The 12,658-nt window shown below is 33.4% G+C and overlaps 1 protein-coding gene across 1 annotated transcript in view; it reads right to left on the bottom strand.

The window, feature by feature from the left end:
* Window positions 1-12,658, bottom strand: part of LRP1B (LDL receptor related protein 1B) — a 1,457,034-nt gene that overhangs the window by 947,337 nt on the left and 497,039 nt on the right. The window lies entirely within an intron of this gene.

Here is a 12,658-nt window from a genome sequence, read left to right as displayed (position 1 = left end):
TTTTCCACATAATCCCTATAGCCCATCTCTTTCTTTGCCCTGTCTCAGTCTGAAGTAGAAAATCCATAGACTACTGGTTCCATCTTTCTGCTTTCTCCAATCTTGAAACCCCTGGAGTATGAAGATTACAAGGCATGCTAAAAGGTTACCAACATCATGGTAGTGACGGCGAGAAAAGAGGAGAAATAAGAGAAAATGGATAAAAATGGTTATGAAAGATCAGACCTCACACATGATTTTGCATATTAGGTGGGAGTCTGGTGGCTGAAAATAGCAAAAGAGACAAGGGCAACTTAGCTTTTGGCTTACTGAATTTATCCTGCATGAGAATTTGTGTATGTATAGAGAGGTGATATGGAGACAATTAAACAGTATATGATATCAGATGAAACGGTAAATATGTATTCTTCTAACAGATCATAAAGAACTGTGAGGAGCTACCAACATGAAAAGCTAAAATTTAGGGCTTCCCTGGTGGCGCAGTGGTTGAGAGTCCACCTGCCGATGCAGGGGACGTGGGTTCGTGCCCCGGTCCGGGAAGATCCCACATGCCGCGGAGCGGCTGGACCCGTGAGCCATGGCCGCTGAGCCTGCGCATCCAGAGCCTGTGCTCTGCAATGGGAGAGGCCACAACAGTGAGAGGCCCGTGTACTGCAAAAAAAAAAAAAAAAAGAAAAAAAAAGCTAAAATTTAAAATTTGGCCTGGCTCTATGAAAGCAATACTAATTACTGTAATGTTATGTATTTGAACTGCATACCATTTATGATTAATTATGTGCAACACTATAATGATTATGTACATAATTAAAAGTGCATCAGATTAATTTTGTCAGAAAGATTATTTGAGCAGAACAGAAATTTTGTGCTCGACTCATCAATCTTCATAAACTGCTTTAAATGAAGCATAGTCATTGGCTCAGGCAACATTATCAATGGTTTGAATCTTACACTGAAGTAGGAAGATCACTAGTATCTAAGGGGATGAAATATGCAAATCAGAATGCAAATATGGAAACATGGTATCTTATCTGTATTCTTCAGCATTATCATAAAAGAAAAGTATCTTTTTAATTAAAGAAGAGGAGCTACTATTTCAGAAATTAAATCTAATGCAATTGATGAAGGCTCCCCAACACAGACCCACTATATTCTGTGATTTTAAGAAATATTTTTGTGTTCTTTTCAAACTTGTATAGGAGAATATTATCAAAGTTTGAGTATATTTTCTGTATAAAACACAAGTTAACAGTTTACAAGTAGTAGGTAGCTTTGAGGTATCTAAGCTTCTAAGTTGATCTTTAACTTAGAAATAGATTCAAGAACTAGATTTCTGAATTTTTATTACTAACAAACAGTAGGAGGAATTCTAAAAGGACAGAAAATTAATTCATACTAAATCTCATATCTTTTTTACCACTCTTTTTCTTTTTTCTGAGTGTGATGCCATATACACAGCTTTGGACTCTGGAGCCAGAGTACCTAAGCTCCAATCTTGGTTTAGCTAATTTCAGGCTATGTGAATGTGGCTTCTAGATGATGAAATATATGTAAAATTAGTTTGTGCCACTTCCTAACCTGGCCCCTAAAGGATTCTGACAATCCTCTATTGTCTCTTGACTTGTCCGCCCTTTGGATGCAGGGAATTCAGCAGACAACTGGGAGAACCCTGGGACGGCAGAGACCCAAAACGGAGGGAGCCTAAAATAGCACATACAGGAAGCATCTACTGATGACCCAACTGGATTGTGATGTGAGTGAAAATTTGGATTTTTGTTGCATTAAACCCCCGAGGTACCAGGGTTGTTACATAATACCATGGTAATGGGCAAATGACTTAAGAATAAACAGGTATAGAGAGCTTATCTCTAAAATGGGAAAAATAATAGAAACTACCTCATAGGGTATTGTGAGGCTTAAATGAGCTAAGTCATGCAAAGTTCTTAAAATACTGCCTGCCTCATAGTAACTCTTTTAATTATTATCTTTATTATCATTTTACCATTTAAGCATAATCATCCATTCAGTACAACAGAATACCTGTCATCAAGCATTCTTGTCATAATTTCCATATTCTTCAAGTGATTTGGAACTATGTCTCATTTTACAATAGAAATATTTTTCTCTTTTGCTCTTTTATTTTTGGGTGTTACATAAAATAGTTCTAGTTTTGCACCTAAATCACTTCTGTATCTTTTGACATCTTCTGGAGAAGATACTTTTTTTGGTAAATTCTCCTGAAATCGTTACCTGAATGAAAAGCCCCCAACAAACAGAGAAACACTAACCATAGGAAACAAAGATTTTTCTATACTGGCTAATTGGGTTTCTATAAAATATGAATAGTACTCACTGAAACAATGTATATCCACATCTAATTTGCTACATAAGCATAGACCAATCAACAATCCAGGCATGTAATTTTCACCAAATACTTATGCTAGTCTGCATAGTCTTTAGAGATTGTTCTGCTTTTTAACACATTTCCACAAATGTATGCAGGTTTATGGTTTTGGAAACACATACAAATAAATTTTGCTAACCTGCCTCAGAGTAAAAGCAGATCAATAAAGAATGGTTAGAAGCTGGTAACCAGATTCCAGCAATTGCAAGTTATTACTTTTAGGAGGTTTCTTCCTTCATTCGTTTTGTTTATGTAAATATCTCTAAGCCAGAGAACCACTGCTTCCAATACTGTATGTGTAGCCACCAGATCATCAATAACATTATGCTGGCTGCCTTCATGACCTAAAATCGAACAATTCACATTGATCATGTATTGGACTTGGTGGGAGAGTAAGAACACAGCTGTGCCATATTCATGTGCTTCTAGGTTATATGTTCCCCCCTGAGAGAAAATTAGAACTTTTATAAACTCTTTGGAGATACAAAAAGTATAGGCACTTTTCCAGATATAAGTTATGTGAGGCATTATTTTACAAAATAGGATCAAATTTCATTCGCAATTTTAGTAATCAAGTTTCTTCTTGAATTTAGGTTATACAAAAATGCCTTTTAACCAACAATGATAATCACGGTAATAAGAAAAATATCTTTCTCCATGTAGTACATTTATAAAAATAACATATTTCACTCACTCTTTGTACTTGGAAATTGATAAGCTGATGCAGCTACTTATCATACCAGACAGTCCCTCTTGTCATCAGGACGTCCGCCTGACATATGTAGAATGGTGATAATTTGTGTCATATCATTCCTTATGACTGCTAAGGTGGATTTCTTCAGAATTCTTCGCTTAGTGTAAAACCACAGTCCTAGCCTCAAATTTTCAGTGTGTTCCCATATAGAAAGATATAACATTAAGGCAATTATTTTTTCCTAATTTTTTGTTCCATTTTTGTTATGGTATAATTTACACTCAGTAAAACTGATTCTTTTTAGTGTACAGATATGTAAGTTTTGAAAAATGCATAGAGTTTTGTAACCAATACCATTATTAAAATATAGAACAGGACCATCATCCTAAAATATTTTTCTATGTCCTTCTGCAATCAGCTCATTTCCCCACTGCCAGATTTTGGCCATCACTGATCTGTTTTCTGTCTCAATAGTTTTGCCTTTTCCAGCATGTCATACAAATGGAATCATCCAGTCTGTAGCATCTTTACTGAACATAACATATTTGAGATTCATCCATGTTATTTTATCAGTAGTTCTCTCTTCTGCATTGCTGAATAGTATTCCATTGTATGAATGTACCTTAGTTTTGTTTATCCATTTCACACATGATGGACATTTGAATTGTTTCTTGTTTTGGTTTATTAAGAGTAAAGTTGCTATAACATTCACATACAATTTTTGTGTAAATATAGGTTATCACTTCATCTGGTAAATTTGGGATTGCTGGCTTATATAGTAAAAAGACGTTTCACTTTATAAGAAACTATCAAAATACTTTTCAAAGTGGCTGTTCTGCTTTTCATTCCCACCATAAATATATAAATCTTCCAGCTACTTGGCCTTCTGCCCAGAACTTATTATCAGGTTTTTATTTTAATTTCTTTAACCACTCTTAACAGGTATGCAATAGTACCTAATTGTGGTTTTAATTTGCATTTCCTAATGACTAATGATATTAAACGTCTTTTCATGTTCTTATTTGCCAATCATATATCTTTGGTAAAGTGTTTGTTCAATCTTTTGCCCATTTTTTATTTTATATATGTGTGTGTGTGCATGTATGTATATATATATATATATATATATATATTTTAGATACAAGTCCATTATGAGATATTTGACTTATAAGTATATCCTCCTGGTCTGTAGCTTCTTTTTTCATTGTATTAGTGTTTTTCAAATAATAAATTTGCAAAGAAAATATTCCTTAATTTTGATAAGTCTAGTTGCTCAATATTTTCTTTTTGAATCATGCTTTTAGTGTCAAATCCTTACCTAAGTCAATCTCTCCTTTGTTTTCTTCTAGAAATTTTATAGTTTTAGATTTTTGGTCCATTTTGAGTTAGTTTTTATATATAGTATAATATATGAATCAAGGTTTTTATGGGGTTTTTTTGCATTAAATGTTGAACTGTGCCTGCACCATTTGTTGAGAAGACTAACCTTTCTTCATTAAATTATCTTTGCACTTAAAAAATACATATTTCACTATTTATTTGTGGATGTATTTCTGTACTCCTATGTTTCACTAATTTACACGTTTACCTCTCTCCAATATCACACTGTTTTGACATAGTAAACTTGAAATCTGGTAGCATGAATCCTCATACTTTATTTTTGTTTTTCAGTACCACTTTAGATATTCCAGGTCCTTTACATTTCCATATAAATTTTAGAATCAGTTGTCAGTTTTTATGCAATTATGCTAGGATTTTATTTGGACTTATATTGAATTTATAGATTGGGGAAGACTGACATCTTAATACTATGGTCTTCCGATCCACAAATACAATGTAATATATGTATATTTACTTGGGGCTCTAGGAGGCTTATTTTTCCCCATGAGTTTCCAGCATATAGATCTTGCATTTATATATATTATTCAATTAATACCTAAGTGTTTTATAGTTGCATTTATATATATTATTCAATTAATACCTAAGTGTTTTATAGTTGCATTTATATATATTATTCAATTAATAGCTAAGTGTTTTATAGTTTTGGTTTATTATAAGTGGTATTATTTACATTTCCAATTGTACATCTTTAGCATTTAGAAATACAATTGATTTTTTATATATTGATCTTATATCCCAGGACCTTCTTAAAGTCAAAAAAAGACACAAATTACAAGTATCAGCAAGGAAAGAGAGTATATCACTAGTACAGATCTCACAGTTTTAAAAAGATAGAGAAAACTTCAAACAAATCTTTGCCTTTAAATTTGACAACATAGGAACTTTCTTGGTGGTGCAGTGGTTAAGAATCTGCCTGTCAATGCAGGGGACACGGGTTTGAGCCCTGGTCCGGGAAGATCCCACATGTCATAGAGCAGCTAAGCCAGTGTGCCACAACTACTGAAGCTGTGCTCTAGAGTCCGTGAGCCACAACTACTGAGCCCTCGTGCTTCAACTACTGAAGCCCACATACCTAGAGCCCATGCTCCACAACAAGAGAAGTCACCGCAATGAGAAGTCTGTGCACCACAACGAAGAGTAGCACCCACTCCCCACAACTAGAGAAAGCCCATGAAGCAATGAAGACCCAACACAGCCAAATAAATAAGTTTTTAAAAATAAATAAATAAATTTGACAACATAGATGAAATAGACAAGTTCCTTGAAAAACACAAACTGCCAAAGCTCACGGATAATCCCTATATCTACTAAAGAAATTGAATTTAAAACTAAAAATCTTCCCACAAATAAAACACTAGACCCAGATGGCTTCACTGGATATGCTACCAAACATTTAGAGAAGAAATAGCACCAATCCTATACAAACATGTCTAGGAAAGAAAAAGGAAGAAAATATTTTCTAACTAATTTTATGAAGCCAGAATTACCCTAATTCCAAAATCATACGAACACATTCAAGAAAAAAAAACTACAGAGCAATATTCCTTACAAACATTGATGCAAAATTCCTAACAATCCAAATGTAGGAATATATGAAAGGATAATATATCATAACTAAGTGAGGTTTATCACGGCAGGTTTAGCATTTGAAAATCAATTAATGCAGGTCACCATATCAGTAGACTAAGAGAGAAAAAACATATGATCATTTCAACAGATTCCTAAAGCATTTAACAAAAAACAGTACCTATTCATGATTTTTTTAAAAAAACCCACAAATACACTTGGCAGTATAGTAACAGAGGGGAATTTCTTTAACCTGATGGTATTACTTTGCCCCAATATCAGGAACAAGTCATAAAAGGAAGAGGATAACTGCTCTTACCACTTATATTCAATAATGTACTGGAGGTCCTAGCCAAGGCACTAAGGTGACCAAAAAAACAAAACAAAAAAGTTTAAGGCATACAAATGAGAAAGAATGAAATAAATAAAACTGTTTCTATTTTTAAAGAAAAATATTTTTATGTAAAAAATTTAAGAAAAAACATCTACTCCAAATCCAACAGAGTCAATTCTTTAAGTTTTTTTTAAATAGGGCAAACATGTCACGTCATATCTTTCAATTTTCATAATAATGTCTCATAAAGATTTACTAGTCTTTCCAAAAGAAAAATAAAAATTCTCTATAATTTAGATGTGCTATTACAAGGTGGAAACTGTAGGCCAATTAGGTGCTTTGAGAAAATATTCTGTGGACTGAGCCTAGTGTTTAAAACAGATTGTATACTTTTAAAAATAATACACGGGGCTTCCCTGGTGGCGCAGTGGTTGAGGGTCCACCTGCCGATGCAGGGGACACGGGTTCGTGCCCCACCCCAGGAGGATCCCACATGCCACGGAGTGGCTGGGCCCGTGAGCCATGGCCACTAAGCCTGCACGTCCAGAGCCTGTTCTCCGCAACGGGAGAGGCCACAACAGTGAGAGGCCCGAGTACCGCAAATAAATAAATAAATAAATAAATAAATAAATAAAAATAATACACGTGTGTGGGGGGAGGTGCATGCACACTCAACGCATGGATATCCCCATCCCTTTTTATAGGTGTACATTATTCCATTTTATGGACATGGATGGTTAGTAATTTAATTACAATTACATGCTGAAACACATTTAGTTTGTATGATAAATACCGCTATCTGTTTAAAAACATTTTTACTCTTCCTTCTATACCGCAGAGTTGTTTCTAGGAAGTGGCTACCCAGTCAGAGACTCTAGGTCCTGACCTGAGAGTGTACTACACCAGTGCTAAGAGATTTTTCCCATTTTAGGCTACAGATATAGCAAGTTGCAAGTTTACTCTGAGAAAGAATCCTGATAATACCAACTCGTTTGCTAAAACTGGATGGAAAACTGCTTATTTTGGGTCCCCAAGTAAAATCATTTCTAGCAATTTAGCCACTTTACGCTCTGATTTCTTAAGAAACTTTATTGTAATGGCATTCAGAGTTCTAAAATTCAAATATGTAAAACTTTGAAACAGTTTTCATTACTTGGAAAATTAAAATCTAGTTATCAAGGCACAATCAAATAAGAAATTCATTTATTTTATGTTATGAATAGAAAGACTTGGATTCAATATCCATTGACAAAATTTGCTAAATAATAAACCTATCATCTTCAGGTATTAGTTATTAGTGGGAATATTGTTTAAGAAAAATGTTTACCTCAGTTTTATCTATAAGAGGATATGAGAAGGTAGAACAAAGTAACACATGCTCCTGTGGGGTTCTCTTCTCAGCTCATATTAGAGGATAATGACATTATTGACTTCATAGGGATGGTGTGAGGTTTAAACACAGTAATTCAATAGAAGCACTTAGCTTAATGTCTGACACACTGTAAATGCCCATTATAGGTTGGCAGTTATGTTATTCTCATTATAATCTTCAACACATCTCTACCAAAGGAATCTCGTAATTTTCACTTCCATCTTTTATTTATATAGAAGGATAGACCAGGCACATATGGTATCTTGAAATGTGCTCTAGTCTTTAAGGTAGAAGACAGATGTATCTGTAGTATTTCTTACCAGACATTTAACTGTGGACTAGTTTCTTAACCTTTCTGGGCCTTAGCCTCCAACCTAGCATATGTCTTAATAAGTTTTTAAGAATATTAAAAGACATAATGAGTGCAAACATGCTCTATAACTTTTTAGCAATTATTATCAATACTGAGATACTGACTGGTATATGGAGAGATAAAGGAGAGAGTGCTAGGTGTATTGGACGGGTAAAGCCAAGGTATGCTGTGGTATTACACATCTTGTTTCAGTGTCTTGTATTTGATTTTGCAGTAAGAATGATATGCTAGAATTATTAATAGTAAGATAAACAAAATCAGGTCTTTGCCTTGTTCAATTTATGTAGTCACAACCACAGAGAAACGATGCTTGAGGAAAAAAAAAATTAACCAAATTTACCACAAGGTTGTGAGAGAAACATAATTACCAAGTAGAAATTGCATACATCTAGTTAGGGAATTTTTCATGCCTAGAGGTAGATGGGTAAGAAAATAAATGTAGAGTTAAAAAAGGATTATATACATATAAATTATATAAGTATATTGCATAGCTTATATAAGATAAACATAATAGGATGGAGGTGGCAGTAGCAATTGGGTTAGAGGAGGTGAGGCACTGTGAATAAAGACACCTCTTTTGTAGAGGGAGCTCATAACTGCCAGCAGTCTCTGCATATTTAGTAGGCAACAGGTACTTGTGACTAAATTTATTGGAAAGTAAAGATAAAAGTCATTTTTTTCCCTTCAAAGGATGAATATCATTCTCTTAAATCTGCATATTAGTCCCAGACCATAGGAGGCAACAATAACCTTGGGAAGGTGTCTATATATTCAATGAAATGAGAATGAACAAAGACAAATTCAACACAGTGCCTGACATATTAGGTCAAAAGGTGCTCACTAGCTATGTTAAGCATGGCAATTAAATACACCAATTCACCTCTCCATTTTTCCATACCCTTAGAAAAAGTGATAAGAAAGGCTCAAACACACAAGAATAAAGAGACTAGGAGAGGAGACTAGAAAAGACAAAGGTAATCAACAAAAATTTAAAAGCAAAGAAGCAATAAGTGCATGATGACTGATTGGCCTTTAGGGTACTAAGGAAGTAAAATTTAAGCCAAGGGTTGAAGGAGATGAGACAAATCATGATCAGGGATGCTGCATTCCAAACACATAGACTGTTCATTGCACCACTCCAGTGGGCATTATTAAAGCAAACTTTGATATGAGTGGAACTCAAGTTGTACAACAAGGAAGCCCTTGGAGGAGGGCTGATAAAGACCATTTTTAAAAAAAGACTGAACGTTTTGCTACTATTAGGAAAATGAAAAGGATGCTTACTATTGTCACTTCTGTTCATCGTTTCACTGACCAGGGCAATTAGCAAGAAAAAGAAATAAAAGTTATCCAGATTGGAAAGAAAGAAATAAAACTATGTCTAGTTACAGATGACATGGTCTTGTATATGGCAAATCCTAAAAAATACACATTAAAAACACCTATTAGAACTAATAAATGAGTTCAGCAAGTTTGCAGGATAAAAGAAAAAAAATATACATATCAATTGTATTTCTATACACTAGCAATGAACTACCTGAAAGTGTAACTAAGAACAATTCCATCTAAAAACTGCACAATAAAAGAATAAAATATTTAGGAACAAATTAAACAAAAGAAGTACAAGACCTATACACTGAAAAATACAAAGTATCATTGAAATAAATTAAAGAAGATCTAACTAAATGCAAAGGAATCCCATATTCACAGATTAGAAGACAATGTTGTTAGGATGTTAATACTTTCCAAATTGATCTGCAGATTCAATGAAATCCATAGGAAAATCTAAGCTGTCTTCTGCATATTGACAAGATGATCTAAAATTCATATGAAAATGCAAGGGACCTGGAATAGCCAGAAAAAAAAATCTTAAAGTGAAGAACATTTTGGAGAACTCACATTTTCCCATTTCAAAACTTACTAAAAAGCTACAATAATCAAGACAGGTGGTACTACCTTAGGATAGAGACATATGTCAGTGGAATACAACTGAAATTACAGAAATAAACTCTTACATCTACATTCAATTAATTTTAGATTAAAAAAATTCAATGGGGAAGAATTTTTTTCCAACAAATGACTCTAGTCCAACTGGAAATTCACATGCAAAGAAACGAAGTTGGATCCCTGCCTTCTGCCACATGCAAAATTTAGCTGAAAATGGATTTTATATCTAAGAATAGGAGCTAAAATAATAAAACTCTTAGAAGAAAATGTAGAAGTAAATATTTGAGTCTCCGAGTTAAGCAAAGCCTTGCTAGATAGAGCATCAAAACCCAAGTGAAAAAGGAAAAAAAAAAAAGATAAATTCCACTTAAGAAAACTAAAAATGTTTGTGCTTCAAAGAATACCATCAAGAAAATGAAGAAATGACCATAGAATGAGATAAAATATTTCCAAATAAAATCTGGTAAGACATTTGTATTCAGATAAATATCTAATAATCCTTATATTATGATTTTTATAATTCTTATGAATAACTCTTACAATTCAATAATAAATACACAAATAACCCAATATAAAGACAGGAAAAGAATGTGAATCCACATTTCTCCAAAGAAACCACACAAACGTCCATTAAACACATGAATGAATATTCAACATCTGTATTCATTAGACCAATGCAAATCAAAAACACAATGACAATACTACTTCATACTTATCAGGATGGTTATAATCACAATGACAGACAATACTAAGTACTGGTGAGGATGTAGATAAATGGGAACCCTCATTACACTCTTGCTGGAAATGTAAAGATCCAGCCATTTTGGAAAACATTTTGGCCGTTCCTCAAAATGTAAAATAAAAAGTTACCACATGGTCCAGCAATTCTACTTTTAGTTATTTACCAAAAAGAAATTTGAACACACAAAAACTTGTAATTGTTGTCCATAGCAACATTATTCATAAATGCCAAAAACCTGGAAACAACTTAAATATCCTTAAGGGAATGAATAGGTAGGCAAAATGAGGTATAGCCACACAATGGAATATTATTTGACAACAAAAAGGAATGCAGTACTGATATAAACTACAACATCAGTGAACATTGAAACCATTAAGCTAGTAAAAGAAACCAGGCATAGAAGACCACATATTGTATGATTCCTTTTATATGAATTGTCTCAAATAAGCACATCAATAAAATGATGGTTGCCTAGTGCTGTGGAGATTGGGAAGAAACGGGGAGTGATCGCTAATGGGTCCAGGGTTATTTTTAGGCATAATGAAAATATCCTAAAATTGACTGTGGTGCCGGTTGCATAGCTCTGTGAAGATACTAAAAAAAAAAAAACAAAAACTGGATTTTATAATTTAATTGGGTGAAATGTAAGGCATATGGATTATTTTTCAATAAAACATTTAAAAAATCACACACAAAGGATTAGGAATCACAATGGCATTAAAACCTTCAGTGGTAACAATGGAATTTAGAAAGCAGTGAAGAAATGCCTAAATTCTAATAGATAATGATTTTCAGTCTCTAGTATGCACAGATAAATTGTCAATTAAGAGAACAGAATAAAGATATTTTCAGACATGTTAGGCCACCAAAAATGTATCATCCAAGCATCTTTTATCAGGAGGCTTACACAGAAGCATCAATCCAGGAGGATTTGTGTCCTTCACCAAAGAGAAAGTAACTTATAAAATAAACTTTGCCCAAACTTTGGCAAAGAGATTGTCTAGCAGGCTAGTGAAAGGAAGTCCCAGGATAACATTTATGCAATCAGTTTAAGTTGAAGAAAGTACACAGAGGGCTTTAGAAAGTATGTCAACAAGAAATTAAAAGTTTAAAAATTATATAAAAGCAATGTTTATAGTGTACTACATGGCTCAGCTCTGAAGAATGTGTACAAGATAATAAATGATGAACATAGTGAATATTTATTTAAATAATAATAATATAATTATATAGAAAGAATGTGTGTAGTAGGTGGGGTAAGGAGGGGATTTCTACTTAAGCAAAATAGTCATCTTTCAGTAGAAAGCTAGTCAATAATACCTTAATCTGAAAAAAATCAAATATCCATTTAAGCATGTTATATTATAAATATTCAGATTTTTTTTTTTTTTAAAGAAGAGTTAAAAGTGTTGTATCCTTGGTGAACAGAGATCAGGGATGAGTAGAATGTATGAGGTGACTACTCTTTTTTCATTTTGAGCTTTATAGAACTATTTGACTTTTATGCCATGAAATCTCTTTGATTTCAAAAATTATTAATTAAAAAATAGGAACCAGATGACATCTTTACTGGGTCTTCATTTATAATCAATACAAGCATTTTTACATTTCAGGGTGCTTTCTGAGGGAATTCATAAAACAAGTGTTTTTTCGATAGATCTTATATTTTTCTGATAAAGATTATTTTAGTCATTTAGCACTCAATGTCTTTCACAAGTATTTTAATCCCTTTATCTTTTTCTTGCCTTCAGTATAATTGTGCATATAGTTGACACAACACTTTACAATACAGTTCCAAGATGTGGTTAATTGGACAGCAAAGCTACAA

The sequence above is a fragment of the Delphinus delphis genome, chromosome 7 (genome assembly GCF_949987515.2).
Source record: "Delphinus delphis chromosome 7, mDelDel1.2, whole genome shotgun sequence".
NCBI classification, from domain to species: Eukaryota; Metazoa; Chordata; class Mammalia; order Artiodactyla; family Delphinidae; genus Delphinus; species Delphinus delphis.
This window is presented reverse-complemented; position numbering and strand designations above follow the sequence as displayed.